The following is a 20218-nucleotide window of genomic DNA, read 5'->3' as shown; positions in this document are numbered from 1 at the left end:
AAAGTAAAGGACATTCATGTTAACACAATTATCCATTCAAATAAAGATTTTATTAAATTAAGTAAATAAAATTAACTGTCTTTACATGAGATGGAAATATAATACTATAATATAAACCAAATGGTTAATAGTATACCCTAATAATCTCCATATTAGACTCATAACCATGCATATACAATTTTAACACTCATTTTTTTCACATTCTTATCAAAAACCTTCTAGCTTAATCCTTTCATAAATGGGTCCGCCAAACTTTTCTTTAACTCAATCTTCGAAACTCCCACATCACCCCTTTGAGTTATATCTCGAATCAAGTGATATTTTCTCTCAATATGTTTACTTTTTTATGGTTTCGTGGTTTTTTCGAGTTTACAACAACACCACTATTATCACAATAAAGTGGTAGTGGTGTTTTAACCGAAGGAACCACTCCAAGCTCTTTTAGAAAGTTCTGGAGCCAAATAGTCTCCTTAGCCGCTATAGAGCAACTACTGTCACACCTCCTTTTTTTTACCAAAAAGATAGTGATTTTAAGTTTGAAAGGGTTTTATTATTAAAGTGACTAAAACTAAAAATTTATTTCAAAAATAATTTTATATAATAAAACTCATAGTCGCCACTTGAAATAAATCTGGTGTGCCAAGTCACCTTTGAAAATTCTTTTTTAGAATGATTTTGACTCTTTAAAATTGATCCACAAACAGAGATTCCGATTAAGGAATTATTTTGACTGGGGGGAAGGTGTTAGGAACCCCTCGGTCCCGTGGTTTGAACATGATTGCTTCGTTGGATATATCGGCTAATATGACACTATGAAATGCATAAACCAACAAAACACACAATGAGAAACCAAACAACAAAATAGTCAAACCTTTGAAAAATAATGTCCAGTCTAATTTATTATAGATCAAAAATAAAAAGGTATTAAAATGTAAACCTACGCTAAATACTAATTCTAAACTACATTCTACCCGATGCCTTGGGCCTTGATCAAGAACCTCCTTCGAAGACATAATACGCCGGGGCATTTCCTGGTGAATAAATACAATTTTTCTTGAGGCATTCCCCAGCCAATGAGTACAATAGATTTAAATGCGATAAAATAAAACCATTCAATAAAATATTTAACAATCCACAATCTCTAAAATTTGCCTACTCCAACCCTAAGATTTTTCTATCAATTCTCGGCCTAAAACATGATACTATTGAGTTTGACAAAATTAACATCCATTTCAAATCAAACAACAACCAATGCATCAAACTAACCAAAATTCACCTTTTTAATTTTTTAATCCTCGCCCCAAATTAAGATTTATCCCTAAATTAAACCCAAATCATTTGATTATCCAATTCATACAATCAACCAATCCATCCCAGCAATCACTTAAGATGTTTCAAACACATCAAAATTAGCGAAAACAAAGTCCACGCACCATAAATTTACCACACAAAATATCAAAAACTTTAAGATTAGTGAAGAATGGGATGAGAAATGGACCTTAACGTCGCTTTCAATCAAGTGTTTATTCGAGTAAACATGATAAATCAGCATCCGCAAACCTCATGTAGAACTTCAAACATGAACAAACTGACCTCGATCTACCCTTTTTATTTATTTTTCATCAACCCAAATCGAAAAGTGTAGTGAAGAGAAAACCGTACCCGATTTCGTTCATAACGTGACTGTCTCACTTATTTTTTGATAGATTTTATCAGACTTAGGGCTGGTTTGATCAATTTGGGTTGTTTTTTGGTGGAGGAGAGTGGCTTTCAAGTATGCAGTGAATGAATTCAATGAGGAGTGGGTGATTTCGGTGAGGAATGGATTATTTCGGCTAGAAATTCGCTGGAAAACTAAAGACACTCAACTAGGTTCCCTCTCTTCATTGTTTCTCTCTCTATTTCCCATTGTTTACTCCGTTCGCATTGTTACTTCTCTCTCGATCCCACTATCCCTCTTTTTTAACTCTTGTTTCCTCTCTCTCTATTGTTTCTCGATCTCCCTACTTTATTCTCTACTAGTTTCCCTCTCTTTTTTGTTACTTTTTGCTCTCTATCCTTATTTGTGCCCTTCTCCGGTATGTGTATGTGAGTATTGTTAATTTTTTTGTGAGGTGTATTGCGTGTGAGTGTATGATTGTAAGTGAGTGTGTATAGTTAGTGTGTATATATTGATTGGTGTGTGAACCTGTGAGTGTGACTGTGTCCCCAATTCCAGTGAGGTGTTCATTGTGTATCAGGTGTGAATTATGTTAATAGGGAGGGAAAAACGTGAAGGGAGAGGCCTAGGGAAGTGAGTGGATATAAGGGCAGGGGTGAGATCATGTGTTGTCCATATTTTATTGGGGAGGTTGTTATTTTTTTGAGAATTAGTTATTTTTTTCTTTTGTGGAAAAGTTATTAAATAGGGTGGGGTATATGGTAAGGTGAGGTAAAATGGATAAAATTGTCTTTTGGAGGGGTAAAATTACGTGTCTACATCATTCCCCTCTTTGTTTGTGAAAACAAAGTGTTTGCAGACAAAGAAATAGACAACGAGAAATTTTTTTGACCCGACCATTATTAAAAAGAAAGAAACAGAAGGACGGAGTACAACCGAGTTTTGATTTAGGGAATCCTACCTATCCAGCTTATGTGGGAATCAAGTCACATGTAGTTCCAAGGTTGAAAAAGAAAGGGACTATACCGAGTTGGAGAGTCGAGTGAGGTTCTGTTGAGGTTCCAGTTCACGACTCTATCATTATATCAAAATAAAAATTACAAGTTAAAAAGATAAATTAAATTACAAAATTCCTATCTATGCAGCTTCTCTTGACTCTTGATTCGAGTCTTTAATGCTTTCAAAAATGGTAAATGATCTGATCTTCTTTGGGTTGAACTTGAAAATAGACTCTTTCTCCATACAAAATTGGTGTTGGAGATGAACTTAAAAATTGACCATGATCTCCAGGTGGTACTTCTGAATTTGAACCTGAATTTGAAAATTTTCACCCTATTCTCTATGTAGGCCCCTGACTTGCAATTTCTTCACCCTATTTTACAGGTGGGCTCCTAACTTGCAATTTCTTCCCCTTATTCTCTAGGAAGGCTCCTGACTTGCTATTTCATCACTTTATTCTCCAGGCAGGCTCTTGACTTGCAATTTCATCATCCCATTCGCTAGGAAGATGTCTAACATACTATTTCATTACCTCGTTATCTAGGCGAGCTCATGACTTTCAATTTCCATACACTATTATCCAGACGGGGGCTTCGAACTTACAATTCCATCACCCTATTCTCCAGGCGGCTCTTGACTTGCTATTTCATCACCCTATTCTCTAGGTAGTCCCCAGACTTACTATTTCATCACCTTATTCTTTAGTCGGGCTTCTGACTTTCAATTTCATCACCCTGTTCTCCGGGCGAGCTCCTGATTTGCAATTTCATCACCCTTTTATCCATGCAGGCTCCTGACTTGTAATTTCATCACCCTATTCTCCAGGCGGGCTCTCGATTTGCAATTTTATTGACCGTTTTTTAAACGAGCTACCGACTTGTAATTTCATCACCCTATTCTCCATGTGGACTCTAACTTCCTATTTCATCACCCTATTCTCCAGGGTTCCTGAAATCAAAATTAAAACTAGAATGAATATTAGCCCAAACAAACATTATGATAAAGTGAGATCTCATTTTGTAAAATAAAGTCACATTCACCAAAAGGGTTCTAAAATAAAGTTCCTACTAATCATGAATGAAATTTTCCCCCAGTTTATCATCAGGAAAATTTTGTGAGTATCAAACCCAATCACCACTACTTGAAAAATGCATAATGCAATGTGAATTAAGATTCTGACCAATAGATGTATCTTTTGAGAGTAAAATTAAATGAACAAGACTAGAAAGGGTGTCACCTAAGAATTAACGTGAGGAATTTTGAATAAAAAAAGCATCTTTTAGAAATAAAGGTTCAAGTTAGGAAGTGCATCGCCTAACAAATAAAACTTGAAATTCCTAGGCAAGGAAGTGTGTCTCCTAGTGGTTAAATGGAATGACTCGACTAAAAAGTGCGGCTTTTTGAAGCAACAATTCAAATTAGGAAGTACGTCACTTAACAAAGGAACTTGAAATATCCAGATAATGAAGTATATCTCCTAAGGGTTAAATGGAATGACTCAACTAGAAAATGCATCTTCTAGGAGTAAGGATTTAAGTTAGGAAGTGTGTCACCTAACAAACATAACTTGAATTACCCACACAAGGAAGTGCATCTCTTAAGTGTTGTATGAAATAACTCGACTAGAAAGTGCATCTTCTAGGAGTAAGGATTTAAGTTAGGAAGTGTGTCACCTAACAAACATAACTTGAATTACCCAGACAATGAAGTGTTTCTCCTAAGGGTTAAGTGGAATGACTCAACTAGAAAGTGCATATTCTAGGAGTAAATATTTAAGTTAGGAAGTATGTCACCTGGCAAATGAACTTGAAATATCCAGATAAGGAAGTGCATCTCCTAAGGGTTAAATAAAATGACTCGACTAGAAAATTTCTCTTCTAGGACTAAGGGCTTAAGTTAGAAAGTGTGACAGCTAACAAGCATACCCAGAAAAGGAAGTGCATCTCCCAAGGGTATAAGATAATGAGTTTACCATGGTTGTAATTACTAAACCTTCATAGAAAAATTGTCTCACGCATTTGTAGAAGTGAGGCATTGCAACCTTTGATATTTAGGCTCCGAAGTCCTTGATTTGAAGGTCAACATGTGTTCATGTTTCACACAAAGAAAAATTGTGAGTTTAAAAACATGTGGCTGGTTTGTGGTTTTAGATTTTGAGGCAATCACTCTTCCACTTGGCACATTTAATCTTGCGTCCAACTATTGGCATATCATTGTCTTGCTGCACCATTGATTCAAAATTAGATTGTTAAGAGCGACTCTAAAACAAATACAACATCTCTACTTTTCTATGCTTCTCAAATAAACCCTTTGAACCTTGATATTTTCATGATTCCCCAAACTTTTCTGTTGACAAAAACTTTTTACATGCCTTGTTTTAGCTTATAATTATATTTCATTCATGTGCTGGCCTTTTGTCTTGCTTTGTGCAATTGAAGAAGTTGGTAGCAAGTTTTAGAATCCTTTCTCACTTATTTTGACATGGACTTGACTCAAAGAAATAAGAAAAATGACAATGATTTTCCCTTTAGATAACTGACTCAAGAGAATAAAAATAAAAATAGAGAAGAAAGAAAAGACGGTGAATGTCCCTTTTTTGAAAATAGAGAAAAAAAAAATTTGTCTAAAAATGACAGTCAACTCTAATGATTATGACATGCATTTTGGATTAAGCTGCCTGATCTTTCCAACCAAGATTTTCATCAATTGTTTTTGAATTAATGACCTTGAAACTGAGTTTCTTCTTTAGGCTTATTGCACTCAGAGATCTCATTCGGCTAGTGATGCCTCAAAGGGTTTTTGCCAACAAACCTTTCTCATTTTCTTTCTCTCATCTCACCATCGTCCTATGATGTCCATGAGGATTTTTACCAGTGAGACTCTCTCATTTTCATTTCTCTTAGCTCACCATCGCCACCTATAAGACTCTCTTATTTTTATTTTCCTTATCTCACCATCTCCTTGTGATATTTGTGAGTGTTTTCACCAATAAGACCCTGTCATTTTTATTTCTCTCAACTCACAATCGTCATATGGTATCCGTGAGAATTTTCACCAATAAGACTATATGAGGCTTTCTCATTTTCATTTCATTTAACTCACAATCATTTTATGATGCCCGTGAGGGTTTTCACCAATAAAGCTCTCTCATTTTTATCTCTCTCAACTTACCATTGCCTTACGATACCCATGAGGTTTTTCACCTATAAGATTCTCTTATTTATTTCTCTCTTGATTCCTTATGCTGAGGAAGACAAGTAGTACCCAAAATGCGTCATCATACATATTTCATGCTTAGCCTGAACATGCTCAAAGAATGATACGAAGGTCTTTCTTTGATTGTAACTTGGATTTTGGATAGGGTTAGAAAGAAAGAATGAAACGAGGCTCAAATGCCGCTTCAAATGGGTGAGATTTATAACTTTTGGAATCAAATAAACAATGAAAATTAACCCACGCCACAGTTTCTTTAACTTGGTGATTCAACATTGTTTATTTGGTTGGGCCAAACCTAAAGTAGGACTGCCTACGTATCTTGTCATTACAAGATTCAGGTCAAACGTAGTTCCGGCTTCTTGTTTTTTTTTCTTGATTTTGATTTCTTTTCTTCTTCTTTTTTCTTTGAGACTTTTTCTGACTCTATTTTTTTACACTCTTATCTATATTTTTGACTCACTCTTTTTTGAACTTTTCTGACACTATTCTTTTGCTCGACACTTTTCTTGAACTTTTGCTGAGTTCATCTTGATTCCTAAAGAGAGGTACAAAAGAAAAAATAAAACTAAAGGTAAAATGGTGTAAACAAAGGATGACACAATATTTGGATAGTAGAATGAATTGTCTTTGTCATATCAATCCTAAAAAATGCAAGTACAAAACATGCAATATGAAAGTGGAAGATAGAGACCACTTATACCATTTTTCCATAATCCTAACTTTACCTAAGTATGTGTGTTATTTTTTCTTCTATTCTTGTCAAACATACAACTTTATCTTTATACACACCACATGTTGGACGACTTATACTTTAGTGGAGCAAAATTTCTTTTGTTTCTCTTGACAGGATATCGTGCATCCACTGTTTGATCCGATTCAAAATTTGAGATGTATACCATTCAATTGATGACTAGTTTGTTCTTTTGATTCTAAAAATAATTTCCTTAATTTATTCAAGTAAGACTTCAACTTGATCACCAAATGTCTCAAAACTCTATCTACTTTCTCAGATGTTCTTTTTTGACTTTAACATTCAGGTTCAATGCTTCATAATTAAACTGGACTTTAAGGTCTAACTAAAAATTCTGCAAGCATGTCATATCACTAGAATCAATTATAAAATGAACAATGTAAAGAAGGAAAACAAACATCATTAAATAAAATAAAACCAAAAAGGGACACTACATTTCATTGAAAAAAAGATAGAAGGGTCTGAACAAAGACGACACGAAAACAAACTAAGCTAGATTACAAACTACAACCCTGAAATAATTCAAAAATAGAAAGAAAAACAAAATAAACTACCAACAATCCTTCCTAGTAAGGAGAGAAGTGACTTTCCAATTACCGAGCTTGACATCTTAGCCATTGATTTGCCTATCATCATGACTAGAGCTTTCACCACTATCAATTTCCTGCACCATAATCAATTTTTCTTGGATAATCTTTTCTATTTCTCTTTTCACAGCACGACAATCTTTAATACTGTTATCCTAAACATTAGAATGATATGCACATCGTATATTAGGATTAAATTTTCTTAAATCTGAGTCAAGAGTATACCCAAGGAAAGGAGTGATCATGCCCCACTGTTCTAATTTTTGTAACAGACTGGCATATGATTCCCTAATTAGTGTGAAACTATCCTTAGCTTTCTGGCTCTTTTCAATGTTTGACTTGGATAAAAAATCAGGCCTAGAAGGGCCTTGGTAGGTTTATGGAGTTGAAGGATGATTCTGAGGAGTTGGTGCATGCCGTTATGGGCAAGAAAGAGGTTTGAACTTTTGGTGTGCGCTATATACTGGATGTGGAGGTGGGGAAATAGAGTATAATAGGTTTTGGGTAGGAGAGTAATTTGGGAGTGATTATATGAAGCTTGGGTATAACCTTGGGCTTGAGACTGAGGGTAATGGTGAGGCGATCTTCTTGGATGTGCACATTGTCCATCTGCAATTTGAATTTCAAGTCAGAAAATTTAAAAACAACTTTTTAAGATGGTACGTTGTCTATTTGATTAGAGTATGGTAAGTTGTTTGATTTAAGTAGATTTGGTTCTTAAGATTTCATCATCAACTTGGAAAAATAATTCTTAATTATAGGGTGTCGAATAGGCGGATTGTGCTAAAATTGGAGCATTAAAATGAGTTGAATATGAAATTAGGTTGGATCACGCCCAATCCAAATTTACTTTGGGTTCAAACGGGTTGGGCTAAAATGGACTACAAGCCGAGTTTGGTCTTGACCCTCCTAATTTGATCCCTTAATTTAAAAAACATTAACATATTGATATTTATCTCTTGTAACTACAATTTGAATTCCAATTCAAGAAAATAAAAAGAAACTTCTTAATTTTGAAAAGAGTATTCACCAAACATTATACAAATGAAATAAACATAGTTTAATGTGTTCCATATAAAGGAAAAATTTTATCCTTAAAAAAGTTTTAGTTTTTTTTTTTAAAATAGCAGAGGGGGAGAGGGATGTTTGGGGTGATAAAAATTTTAAAAAATAAAATAATTTTTTTTTTGGGGGGCTAGGGGCCAGTGGGGCAAGGTGGGTAGGGATTGGATTAAGATTTTTTCTAAAAAAATTTATATAAAAAAATTTAGTTGTCACTTATTTTCTCCTCTTTTATTAAGGAAATCATTTTCTTTAATAAATTGGTTTGAGTAGAGATTGAATTGGGTTTATTTGAAGAATGGGTTGAGCCTTAATGAGCTGATATTGAATCTAATTGTAAATTATCTTGAGCTCAATCCATAAATGTTGGATTGGGTTGGATGAATTCACTTAATTTAGTCTCATTTGCACACCTCTACTTGATTCCATATAGACTAAGTTGAGCAAGAGTCATCTTAACCACTTTAGCATTATTATTTATTCTTTCCAATCAACTAGTAGAAGATTTTTCTCCTATGAGGATGAAAACTCCAAAACAAGAGTTGATGTGGATGATACTTGGAGTGATTATTTGCTACTTGTAAGTTAAAGACTTTCCATAGTAACATCAATGATGCTTTATTAATTAGCGGAGTATTTGGATCAATAGCCATTACAAAAATTGACTTTAGAATTGATCTTCTTTAATGTCATTTTAGTAATCTTGAATATCAGGAGTTGATAACAGATGAAAGAAAGAAAAAATTTCCATATTAGGCGCACCAAAAATATCAATAATTTTTGAAGTATGAAAAATTAGGCTACAATTTTAAATCAAATAGAAAAGTGATTTTGTTAATTAAAATTGTGAGTACAATTACATTGATCCCTTTATTCTTCTTCTCGAATAATTCTTTGTGATTTATGAGTTTTAGGAGCACATATCTCGAACCTAGTATGATGTGGACCTTCTTGTTGTATTTGATCTCCAAGAACTTCGTATCTCACTTTTTTTTTATCATGAGAAATAAGTTTTAAGATTGAATTTTGTTGCAATGGTTACTTCTTGTCCCCGAAAAGCTTCTCAAAAAGAGCTGGGACGAGAGCTCACATCACAACAGATGTTTATTGAAATTTGTCATTGAAGAGTTTTGAAGCTCAAATTTTAAAATTTGATGTGCCGTAAATGTGAATTATTTTGAGTGAGTAATATAAGAATTGAAACATCAAGAGGAGCTCATATCTGAAATTTAAGATTGCTTAGAGGAAATTTAAGTTTGATGTATTGGGTGTGCGAACCAAAGTCCCACATTTGTAGCTGAAGGGACTGGAAAGCTACATATAAAATGTAATATGTCTTAATGGTTTGAGGCCTTTTGGGAAAAATTCTACGGGATTGACCCAAAGCGGACAATATCATACCATGTAAGAGTGTCATTGGGTTGGCTGAGACCAACAACTGGTATCAAAGCCTAGGTTCAATTAGATGAGTATATTGACGTGACAGAGCGATGGGGTGTAGGGATCAATTTGATACCCCTATGAGCTTGGAAATACACACAAAAAGATAGTTGTGGGCTTCGATTGACATAAATACTAAAATGATGTGGATAGAATACATAATAGTAAATCTCAGTAGCTTTGTGGATCATGGTGACGTACTACGTCGATTTTAGTTTGATGAAGAGATTATTATGTGTGGGTAGAACACAACATATTAAATATCATAAAATAACCCAAGGATCATGGTGATGGGATACATGGAACTTAGTTCGAGGGAAAGATTTTTGGGTATGAAAATAAAGTCCTACATTGGTAGATGAAGGAATTGGAAAGCTACATATAATGTGTAATCTTTCTTAGTAGTGAAACATCTTGGCTTTCGACACTCAAAAGATTTCCTAAGTTGCGCATTCTGGACATCATACGACTTGTACATACTAACCATATGTGTGGTACATTTAAGGGTCCCTCCACTCGTATGATAATCAATATGGTTTGATTGCATTTTGTCCAAGGTACAATTAGACATCTTATTAGCCTTATGTTAGGGTACGAGTAGTATGTTACTAAATTGTATGATTCCTTAAGTTTAGTCTAGAGGATTCTACCTAGGGTACGGGTTAGGGGGACCAATTGTATAATTAGATATGAGTTGGTCTACGAACTCATATATTGGAAAGTGTTGGGGTCTAAGTTGATGCCTAGGGTACGAGTAGTGGGTACCACTCATATTATAGGGTATGATTTGGGTAGGGTGGTCGTACCCTCCTGCACATATATTTTTAGCTTTTAAGCTGAGGACATTTTGGATATTTCCCACACCTAAAACCCCTAAGTCCCCACATCTTAAAACATATTGTGCCCTTTCATAACATACTTTGAAAGATCAAAACACATCAAAATGCTCTCTAAACTCTCTCAAGGTAATTGGGGATAGGGTTCTTCAAAGGTGTTCATCTAAAGGCTTAAGTGTCAAGTTTCTCCCGTGAATCTTCTTGAATAAATCAAAACACATCAAAATACTCTCTAAACTCTCTCAAGAAAATTGGGGATAGGGTTCTTCTAAGGTGTTCATCTAGAGGCTCAAGAGTCAAGTTTCTTTCATGAATCTTCTTGAATAAGGCATGTGACTCTTCCCTCATTGTTATTTTATAAATATCACGTGTTTTAAAGTGTGATTATGATTCTTAAATGGTGGTTTTGAAAACTAAAATTGAGTGTTTTGTTGCATATGGTTGAGTATTATTTACTCTTGGTTTAACTTAAGTTTATACATATTTTTGGTGATGGTTTTCACATATGGGTGATTGGTAATTGTGGTTTAACAAATGGTTCATAGGTAACTCTAAAATTGATGGTTTTTACTATAGTTTTGGTCATGGTAATTATATACCCTCAAAGTGTTTGTGAAAATGCCTAAGAGAATAAACTAGTCACATGTTAAATAGTGTTTTGAACTAAGGTATGGCCTAATTAATATGAATGGTTGGTAAATGGTTTTGTGAAGGACTTGTTGGCCATGTAATGATTTAAATGGTAACCTTGGTGGTTTAATTGAGTAAATGGGTTTGAGTCCCTAAACACTAACTTGATTTATGTCTTTGTTAGACAATGGGTTTGAGTCCCTAAAATTTGAATTGAATAAGTGTATTTGTAGACAGTGGGTTCGAGTCCCAAAGTCAAAAGAATGATTGGTTGATTGATAATGGTAATGTATTGTGGTATACTTACAAGTAGTGTTGGTATGCCGATACCAACGACGTACCTTTAGTACGTAATTGACTTAATGATTGTGTATGTGAAATGATGGTTTTAAATTGGGATTTATAGCGGGATGTATATCTGGGCTGTGAAAGTGAAGTCTGAAGGACTAACTATGGAAACCGCACTAGCCAATGCGGGTATCTTATGACCGGGTAGTTTGAGTCCCCCAAATAGACATATGAATGGGAGATTCAAATCCCCCTTACTACATGTATTGGTGCTTAAGTCACCTCGATTATGTTGTGAGGTTTGAGTCCCCTATATAGGCATATACGATTATGGATATTCTCTTATTCGTGCGGCTACATGCCCTGGAGCACTTCCAGCTAGAGGAGAGCTTGGCATATATAGCTCGTGGGTACCTTGTTCTATAATGGTCATGCTACATAGCCCATGTTAATGTTTTCAAAGTTTATGCTAATTTTGTTCCCTACCTCGGTATGGTATTTATATATATGTATGTATTGTATTGGTCATGTGCATTAGTGGATTGGATTTGAACTGTTGGGATTATTTTATCCTTATCTATAAGTTACATGCTAGTGTTCCAAACGCTAATTATTTTCAATGTTGTCTCCCCACGTGATGCAGGTGTTGGTTATACTACACCTCCTACTCAGTGATTGAACTCGGGTATAGCTTGTGTTGACTTGAAGTGGTGAACTTCCATACTTCGAAAGCCTCCATTTATTTCTTTGAGTTTTCTTATATCTTTATTAGTTTATACTTGGACATCGGATTTGGCTATGGTCTGGGGCATGTCCCAACCGAATATTCTTGGATTTCTTTTAGAGGGTTTGTATCGACAAACTGTGGACTTGGGTACGTTATGGTATGGATATGGACTTGGTTATTATTTTGGTTTTGTTGCGATTGTTGGTTGAGCATTGGATGGTTAGACTTGTTTGGGTTGTTTATGATCTTGGACCTATCCCAAAGTCTTTGTGTTGATTGATCGCTCTATTTTGTTATATGTTCAGAATTCATCCAACTCAGGGTATATATTGGTTGATTAGATTAGGTAGTGAGGTGATCTCTGGTCCTTGACGGGCTTTAGATACCCATTATGATAAGGCCCTATTTCGGGTTGTGTCAAGTAGGTATAAGAGCTTAGGTTCATGATCAGTTGGGAGTCCACAAATCCGTGTCGAGTAGAGTCTCTTTTATGAGAGTGTAGTGCGCCAAACTCATAAGGAAGAGGCTATGAGAAATTTAGGAATGTTTCACTTTCTTGTTGTCTTATTTTGAGCTATAGAGTCTAAGGTCTTTGATTTTTCTAATTTCTGTTCGCTTGTCTTTTAGATCATGCCTCCAAGAAGATCTGATGTTTATACAAACTCCTCCTTCCCAACTGGGGACAATATTAATGGAACATGCTCTACTTCTGGAGTCTAGACCTAGTTAAAGGTCACTGCATCTGTTTGTCCTTATGAGGTTCTACCTGTCCCCACTGATCCTACTTCCGAGGGTGAATCTCATACTCAGTCACCTCAAGGGGATACTACTAATGTTAAGTTCCTCTGTTGGCTCAGTTGGTAGCTTCACAGACTAAGCATGGTGTTTCTGTTACTCCATCTTCTTAGGCCACAAGGGTTGGCTAGTTCATGAGGTTACATCCCCCTACGTTAATTGGTACATAAGTTGAGAGATCCTTAAGATTTTATTGATAAGATGGAGAAGATTTTTCATATTATGTATTCTACCAATGTGGATGGCGCAGAGTTCTCCGCTTACCAGCTGAAGGATGTGCATACCAATGGTATGAGGAATAGTAATAGTATAGGGGAGATGGTGTTGATTCTGCATTGTGGGATGACTTTATAGCGCCTTCTTGGATCGCTTCTTTTCTCAGGAGTTGAGAGAGGTAAAAGAAAAAGAATTTGTGCATTTGAGGCAAGGTAGGATGTCTGTCAAGGATTATACCTTAAAATTTTATTAGTTGTCTAGGCATGCTCCGGAGTTGGTTTCTAGCATGAGGGCTAGAATGTGTAAGTATTCTTTGAGATTATCTCGTGAGTTGATCCTTGAGAGTAAGTCTACTTTGTTGATCAAGGAAATATATATCTCTAGTTTGGTTGTGTACATGCAGCAAGTGGAGGAAGAGAAAAAGTAGTAGGCTGAGTTTAGTGAGAGACAGGGAAAAATATTTAGGCCTTCTGAGTAGAGTGGCAGAGACGGTGGTAACAGGCGAAAGAAGAAGTGGGCGAGCTCTGTTTCTTTCTCCACAGCTAGTGCTCATTACCTGAAGTTGTCGAGTGATCATCGGTCTAGCATGATGGTTGATTTCGGGCATAGGGTACCCAATCTCAGGCTAGTGGAGCTCAGCGCTCCATCCTACCCTCGTTGTAGATTTTGTGGGCGGACGCACCATGGGTTCTATGAGTAAGGAAAGAACAAATGTTCTTATTATGGTCAAATTGGTCACATGCAGAGTGATTGTCGTGCTAGAATGGCTTTTGGGGTTAACAAGGTTCTGATTTCCTCTTCATCTGCTCCTTCACCAAAGGGTGATACTTCTGCATCTATTTCTGCTTCTGGCACCTTCACTGGCCAAAATTATTTATATGCTCTTGTATCCCACCAGGATTTTAAGGCATCTCCCTATGTCGTTATATTATGTTGAAACTTTTCTCCCGTGATGTGTATTATTTACTTAATCCAGGGTCTACTCTTTCTCCGATAACCCCATTTGTGGCTGTCGATTTTGGTTTTAGTGCTAAGTTTATTTCTAATCCTTTTTTTGTATCTACCCCGGTTGGTGACTCTATGATTGGTAAGAGAGTCTATAGAGAGGTATAGTATCTATTAGTGGTAGAGAAACTCTTGTGTATTTGATAGAGTTAGATATGGTTGATTTTGATGTCATATTGAGGATGGATTGGTTGTATTCATGTTATGCTTCCTTAGATTGTTGGACCCACAAGGTCATGTTTAAAGTCCCTAATGAGCCGGTCATTGTATGGGAAGGTGGTTGTTTAGTACCTAAGGAAAGGTTCATCTCATATCTTAGAGCCCAAAAGTTGATCTCTTAAGGGTATTTGTATCATTTAGTCCGGGTTAAATATTCTAACTCGGAAGGTCCTTCTCTAGAATCCGTTCCTATGGTTAATGAATTTTCTGAGGTTTTCCCTTATGATCTTCCTGGTATTCCTCCCGATAGGGGAAATTGATTTTAGTATTGAGCTTGTTCCAGACACTCGTCTTATTTCTATCCCTCCTTATAGAATGGCTCCAGCTGAGTTAAAGGAGCATAAGGAGCAATTGAAGGATCTCTAAGATAAAAGTTTTTATCCATCCTAGTGTGTCTATTTAGGGTGCTCCAGTGTTGTTCATGTGTAAGAAGGATGGTGTCCTTTGGATGTGCATTGATTATCGTTAGTTGAATAAGGTGACCATAAAGAATAAGTATCCTCTTCCTAGGATTGGCGACTTGTTTGATCAGCTTCAAGGTACGAAGTGTTTCTCTAAGATTGATCGTAGGTTGGGTTATCATTTGCTTAATATTAGGGAGGTGGATATCCCTAAGACAGCCTTCAGGACCCGGTATGGTCACTATGAGTTTCTAGTTATGTCTTCTGGGTGGATTAATGCCACGTTTATGGATTTGATGAATAGGGTTTTCCATTAGTTTCTGGATTTGTTAATCGTTTTCTTCATTGATGACATCTTGGTCTATTCTAAGAGTGAAATGAATCATGTCGACCACCTCCATGTTGTGTTGCATACCTTGAAGGAGTAGCGTTTGTACGCCAAGTTATCAAAGTGTGAGTTTTGGTTAAAGGCTGTCACTTTCCTTGGTCACATTATCTCTATTGAGGGGATAGTGGTGGATCCACAAAAGGTTGCAGTGGTTAAGAATTGGCCTAGACCTGCTACTTTAATCGATAAAGTTTTTTTGGTTTTAGCCAGTTACTATAGGAGGTTTCTGGAATGTTTTTCGACTATACCTGCCCCATTGACTAAGTTGACCTAGAAGAAGGTGAAGTTCTTGTGGTCAGATGCGTGTAAGGGTAGTTTTGAGAAGTTAAAGAATAAGTTAACTTCAGCTCCAATTTTGACCCTGCCCGAGGGTAATGATGGCTTCGTAGTGTATTGTGATGCTTTGCGTGTTAGGCTTGGTTGTGTGTTAATGAAACATGGTAGGGTGGTGGCTTATGATTCTAGGCAGTTGAAAGTTAATGAGAAGAACTACCCTACTGATGACTTGGATATGTTAGCTGTGGTATTTGCATTGAAAATTTGGCATCACTATCTCTATAGGGTTCATGTTAACATATTTTATGCTCGTAAGATCCTATAATATGTGTTTACTCAGAAAGAGTTAAATCTCGGGCAAAGAAGATGGCTTGAGTTGCTGAACTACTATGATATGAGTCTTCACAACCATCCAGGTAAAGCTAGCGTATTTGTTGATGCTCTTAGCAGGTTATCCATGGGGAGTCTAGCACATGTGGATGAGTATAAGCGGGAGGTTGTGAAGGATATTTGATAACGCTCAATTCACTCCTATGATTAGAGGGGTGAGCCATTCGTTGTCAATAACCCAACTAGAGTTGGGGTCGAATCCACAAAGAGTGAATTATAAATTTTGAGTCTATGGGTGCTCTCATTACTAGAAGGGAACCCAGGGTGTCTATAAACACAACATATAAAATAAAATGGGAGGAAAGTAATTTGAGATTGGCATGAAATAATTTTTTACTACGATATACCAAAGCAATACTATTGACTTGAAATCAAGATTTAAGGGGATCTTGGGATTGTGTCTACCTAAAGATGAAACATTCGGGTTGTTGACGGTTTAAGATGAAACTTAGTTGTTAAGTAAAGTATAGGTTAGATCTATAGTCATTATGACCAATCTTTCAATCAATCCACGATGATTTCATCCATTGGCTCTCTCGAGCACCTAACAAGTGTGTGATTCGTAATCACCCAAAACCTCAATCAAGCATCCCTATTTCTAATATAACGATCTTGACATGATTTACACTACAATTACACTTATTCCTAAGATTGAAAAAGGTAGTAAACCATAGAATTAACTATCCACCATTGCCTTGTCCCCCTATAACCCTCTTTCAAGGATGTTATGGGTTACCTTATGTTCACCTTCATCCCTCGTTTAAGGATGATAAAGGGTTTCTAGAGTTTGGGGTTTTCATCCATCAAACTCAATTGTAGATTTTGGGGTTTTCACCCATAAATTCCAACTAATAAGCTCAAGCAATAGTGGAATCCATAATCAATAACAAAAAATCATGCAAACACAATAACACCCACACACAAACACACCTTAGTTCAACATAATATCAAGACTAAAGAAGTTAGCTACTCATAAAATAAGATGCAAATCTTTTACCGTGTATTTCATCCATGATTTTCATAATGATAGAAGGTAAAAATAATCTTCAATTCCACAATCCAATGTTAATAATATTCTCTTTGAATAATAATTTTTACAACTCTCAAGAATCAATCTTTCACTCTAAATTTCTAGGGTCTTTTTCTATCTCTTCCTCCTCCCCTCATTTTTGTGTTTTGGATCCTCTATATAAGTCTTTTGATTCGGTTTTCTGAATTGAATTTAATGTCCCCTACTCATTTATCCTGTTGTGCCGCGGTCGCGAAGCATTGATTGCAATCGTGTAACCACGGTCATGCCTATGATAGAGTGATCGCGGTCTGTCGGTAGACTTGACAGACAGTAATCACGGCCTTCTGATAGTGATTGCATTACTCGAGGTTGGATATGCTTTCTGCTTAACTCTCTACGATCTCAGTGTTTATACTGCAATTGTGGTAATCAAAGCCTTTCTGCTCCAGGTCCCCAGCTGCAATTTCTTTCTCCCTTTTTGATCATTGTAAGCTCCAATCCACAGCTTTCTATCTTTTTAACTCTATATCTACAAAGATTGGATATGAGTGCATTTTCTCACAACTATATCTCACTTATTCATTCAAAACAAAGGAATGTGCATATATGTTGAGTGCATATGAGTGTTAAAATCACCACTCATCAACACCCCTAACTTAAAGAATTTGCTTGTCCTCAAGCAACACTACCTCTTACCATGAGATACCATTAATTATGCCCAAACTTTATGTCTTAAAGATCAAAATGACTTCAACTTTAGTAACTACCACGAGTAGCTCATTGTGCATAAACTAAGCTAATTTCCACTACACCCCGCATCATAAGATTCACTATCAAAGGATGTACAAGAATTCAAAGAGCAATCAAGCAACAACCACTAATGCTCTAGAAGTGACTCACGTTTTGATCGAAATTAAGTTATACTCCATTTTCCTTGTCGCTCGGAAGGTGACAAAATCACCTACCTCAACTTGATTCACATGCCAACCTCACAAGAAAAAGAATTCCTCAATCCAAGCTACAAATATGCAACAAGAAATTTTAAGTGTACAACTCTCTTCCTCACAAAAGAAGTCTCTATGCAACAAGTGTCATACATAAGCTTTCCCCTATTTTCAATTGCCACTACAAAGAAAGTAAATGGTTGGATATCTCAAAGGACTTTCTAAGCTCGTAACGTAGATTTGGGTTAGGGTAGGATATCATTTGGGAACAACATGGCCACCCCCTTCCTTGAATGTCTACATCACACTTTTTAAGCTTTCTTTTTTACTATGAACCACTATTCTTTGTTTTCCCTCTTTTATCATGCCTAAATTTTGTTTCCTTTGTTCACCCAATTTATTTCATCTCTTTTTCTTGCACTTTCACGCAAATCTTTCCTTTGTTCAACTCTTTCTCCTTCAATTTGGTTCTTTTCAAATTTTAGCAACATTAGGTATATAACTACATCTTCGGGGCACCAAACTTACTTTCATTAATTTTTATCACCCCCAACTTAGGATTTTATCCTCAAATTACATTTTCAAGTTCAAGGAGGGTATGGTTCAAAAAAGGGATAAAAGAATAGTTTAGGGCTTGTAATGTGTTTACCAAAGGAAGGTCCAAAGGCTCAAAGTAGGTAACTAGGGATTATATTCATGCTTGGGTAGGATTTTTAGGGTAGAGTTGGTACCAAAATCACAAAGGTGGTCTAATATCATTTCTCCAACCAAATACAATCAACTTTTGCTTTGAAAGACTAATGGGGCAAGTTCTAGATAACACAAGTATACAAGGGATACATGCAAATAGCTCTCCACACATGGCATGCAAAATTTTCCAAGGGAAATCAAATGCCCCTCCCTCTAGAGACAAATTTGGAGTATCTATTTCTATTCACAAGTCAAAATTTTGCAGAGCCACAAAAAAGAGAAAAAGTTTCATTACCAAATTGTTCACGTCCATGCCCTTGATTTTGTTTTGAAAATTTTTGGACGGAGGGGGTTGTTCATTTTACATTAGCACCACACACAATTTTTAAGAATATGGCAACAACCAAAGCCTTAGTCTCATGCTTCGACTCAAAATGGGAAAACTATCAATACGGCTACTCAGACTTCACCAATGGCGTATAACATGTCCCAAATTTACAACATACAATGCCATAGGTACTCAAACTTCCCTTGCATTAATGTTTCACAACCTAGGCTCTACGCTTTACCCTTAAGAATGTTATCACCCAATCTATCACAGGTCAAAGTTTATCCATAGCTAGCAAAACCCAAATAGCCTCCCCACAACCTCAACCCAAAGGGCAGAGGTGTCCTCAATAAAGTAAATTTAAGAAAAAAAGGGATAAGAAGGGCTTTCAAAGACAGCAGGTAGTGTATGAATCTAGAGCCGTGATCGCGAAATCATGTCTGCGATCGCAGTCTACTGACAACGATCGCGGTAACTTAGATTGAATTTTCTTATTTTTGCTCTGTTTCTGATTTCTTGCATAGTTGCCAATTTTCCAACTCTATTTTTTTGGGTACACTACTTATTTTAAAAGACCTACAAAGCATCAAAACAAACACAAGATTAGTTAAAAAAATAGATTGTCACCCATCAAGCGCCTAATTTAATGCCGCGACATGACTCTTCCCTTATACCACATAACATATTTAAATTTAATACACTCTACTGTGGCCACCATGGGAATCCTCTCATTGTAATGCTTTACCCTTTGACCATTTACTATAAATTTATTTCCTTCATTATCTTTCAGTTCTAGGGCACCACTTGGGTATATACTAGAAGTCATAAATGGTCCCGACCATTTTGAGTGGAGCTTCCCCGTGAAAAGTTTCAAATGGGAATTGTAGAGAAGTACATTCTCTCCAACATGGAACTCTCGCCTTAATATCTGAGCATCATGCCATTTCTTCATTTCTCCTTATACAATGTCGAACTCTCATATGCCTTTAACCGGAATTCCTCCATCTCATGGAGTTGCATCACCCGTGCCTCAGATGCTTCTCCCCAATTCATATTTAACCTCTTCAAAGTCCACAAAACCTCATACTCAAGATCGACGGGTAAATGACGTGCTTTTCCAAACACCAATTGATAGTGAGACATTCCAATTGGGGTTTTATAGGCCATTCTATAGGCCCAAAATGCTTCATCAAAGTTGTCGTGCCTAATTTGTATGGCCTATATTTATTGTCTTTTCGAGTATGGCCTTGATTTCTCGATTCAAAACCTCTACTTGTCAGCTCATTTGGGGGTGGTATGGAGTGGAAACCTTGTGTTTAACCCCGTACTTGTCAATAAAAGTACCAAACACCCGATTG

This window comes from Capsicum annuum, chromosome 6 (genome assembly GCF_002878395.1).
Source record: "Capsicum annuum cultivar UCD-10X-F1 chromosome 6, UCD10Xv1.1, whole genome shotgun sequence".
Taxonomy (NCBI): Eukaryota; Viridiplantae; Streptophyta; class Magnoliopsida; order Solanales; family Solanaceae; genus Capsicum; species Capsicum annuum.
This window is presented reverse-complemented; position numbering follows the sequence as displayed.